Source organism: Sciurus carolinensis, chromosome 7, assembly GCF_902686445.1.
Source record: "Sciurus carolinensis chromosome 7, mSciCar1.2, whole genome shotgun sequence".
NCBI classification, from domain to species: Eukaryota; Metazoa; Chordata; class Mammalia; order Rodentia; family Sciuridae; genus Sciurus; species Sciurus carolinensis.
In genome coordinates this window covers 58,322,114-58,324,775 of record NC_062219.1, presented here as the reverse complement: position 1 = coordinate 58,324,775, position 2,662 = coordinate 58,322,114, and the positions used below count along the sequence as shown (strand labels likewise).

At 43.2% G+C, this 2,662-nt stretch overlaps 1 pseudogene; it reads right to left on the bottom strand.

Moving 5' to 3' along the window:
- Positions 1-505: 505 nt before the first annotated feature.
- On the bottom strand, positions 506-2,365 carry LOC124989226 (chromobox protein homolog 3-like; annotated as a pseudogene).
- Positions 2,366-2,662: the final 297 nt, after the last annotated feature.

Genomic DNA, 2,662 nt, shown 5'->3' with positions numbered 1-2,662 from the left:
GCATTCCAAGTGAAGTTATGATAAATAATGTCAACCTTAATTTTCTGGTATTTTACACTAAATCACAAAGAAACCAAGTGTAAAATGCTTTGCCCCACTTTTCCTCTGGTGTCAAAACTTTGTGAGCTGATGCAAACTTTACAAATCATCCAGAGTTCACCCCTCCAACTTGTGGCAATAGAAACTGAGGCACAGAGAGCAAATGACTTTAAATCACACATCCTTCCTGGCAGATGCAGACATGGACTCTCTTCCAGCTGCTAGGTAGAGATATTGCTCCCCACCATTCTTGTTTTGTTTTGTTTCACACCACACATAGCTTTTATTTATTTGTTCGAAGTAATCAGTGCTATGAGGAAAAAATCAAAAACCCAACAACTTCCCCAATACTACTACCTCAAAATGAACCTATCACACCTGATTTTCACTAGAATGAAGTTATTGTTTCACATTAATAAATCAAAAGCCAAGACCCAGCTTTGATATAAGTACTGAAGTTTAATAGTTATTGAACGTCATCTTGTGGACAAAAATACCAAGTTAGTGCCTCATATTTGTCTCTTGCCAGCACCAAGCCCGCTTCATCTGCATCTTTCCATTTTAAGAAAATGTTAGTTCTCTACTATCTGTGACCCCAGTTATTCATTCAGGATCAAGACCTGTGGCAAAGCCTCTTGGTTTGTCAGCAACATCTCTATTCTTCTTCAATTTGCTCTCCTCAGGGTCACTGTCAGATTTTCTTTTTATACCATCTTGTTCTTATCCAGCTTTCTGAGAATTAAGAAAGTCTTTAATTAATTCTAGGAAATCTAAATTTTCTTCAGGCTACCAAGGATCATATCTGCAAATCCCTTCACCTCAGGAAATAATCTACCTTCCCATTCACTTCACATCAGTCCAGGACTTTTCCTACCACAAATGTTTTAGGATCTGCCTCTTCCACTTTTTTTTTTTCCCCCTTGGGATTCTTCCCATTCTGTTTCCCTCCCATTTTTTACAATGCAGTTTTATTGAAAGCTATACGTTATTGCAGGCTTAAAAGTTGTTATTCAGTACCCTGAGCTGCTCCAGGATCTGTGGCATCTCCCCACTCTTGTTTACTTGGCTTGCAATATAACTGAATGAAAATGATCTTGTAGTTGAAGAAACCCAGAACACAACCAGCAACTTTAGATTCTCAGAACTTTCAGGGTCAGAAGTGACACCATTTAAAAAAAAAAGTGCACGTCAGAGGAAGCCCAAGAATGACACCAAACAGACCTATGCTCCAATACAAGAAGGCTCTAGTCATGTGCCATCTCTTTGCCTCAGGTTCTGCTTGCCCTAAGAAACCTTGCAGGGAAAGTGACTGAGAACCCATTCAAAGTGACTTAACGAATGAAAGGAAAATGTATTGGCTTTTGTAACTGAAAAGTCCAAGGGAAGCTTCAGGCATGGCTGAATCTAGGAGTTAAACAATGTCTTTAGGAACTTCCCCCTATTTCTCCCACCTCAGTAGAGCAAAGAGGACCCCAAAGGAAGGGTAAAGACAGACTGGTTAGGGACCTTGGGACCCAAGGATTGACACATGGTGAGTTCTCTGGGTTTTCTTTTTATATTATATATCCCAGACTCGGACTTAAAGTCAAACTCAGAAACAACAATGAGTGCAGACAAAAAGGGTTTCCCAGAAAAACCTATTCTCTAGCCAAAGAATTAGGAAAGGGAAGTTGAGAAATACAGGAAATTTATAGACAATAAAAGCCCTACTTCAGCCAAAGAGCATGGAAAAACTGCAGTCCCACCCACGGCCCTGTCAGTGCAGACTGAGTGAGGACCTCTCCTTTCTCCAGGGGCAGGCCATAATGAAGTGCCCCATGCTGCCACTGGTGTGGTGTTTAGAGGAAACTAAGTGGGGAGTCAGGACTTTTCATCCCCATTTGGTGGTAACTGGGTCCCTCTCCCATGATGGTCGTCATAGAAGGCCATATAGTGAGCATTGACTCCCACTTTCATTCAGTGGCAAAGAGGCCACCCTCCAGCAGTAGTGAGGCCCAAACCGCAGTGTCTTTGGAGGTCAAGGAAAGAGACAATGACATACCCTATCCCCTCCCAGGTAGGGTGAGGGCAGTGATGGTCTAGTGTGGAGCCTGCACTACCACAGCCATCTGGCTTTAATAGAGAACCCCTAGTTACTCCTCCCAACGGAGTACCAAGGAAAACTGTCAGGAGCAGCAAATGAATCATGGTCCTTGAGCTGTCCTGCGACAGAGGCAGTGCCCCTCTTGGGAACTCTTGGTGTGAAGGCATGGATCTGAGACTTCCCAGCCGCTGTGGTGATGCCCTGTTCAAAGGGAGGTTCCATGCCATCCACGGATTTATCCATTCCTAACCTGGAGTTCAAATGCCAGCTGCCCAGGGGTAGAGAATTATGGGCACACGTTGGTAGTTCTAATAGGGCTGTTTATACCCTCAGCTTCAGTTCTGTTTATCTTGAAGAAACTTTCTCACAATGAATCCTTTTGATGTTTAATCTATGTAATGGATATTCCAAGCTTGCTTATGGTCACTGTTTCCCTATCAAGGTTTAGTGATCTACGGGGCCCAGCTTTTTCTCCATCTGTATGCCTTTTCTCCATCCCCTCACCGCTGGTCCAGGAACCTGAATTAATGGCCTTGCAGG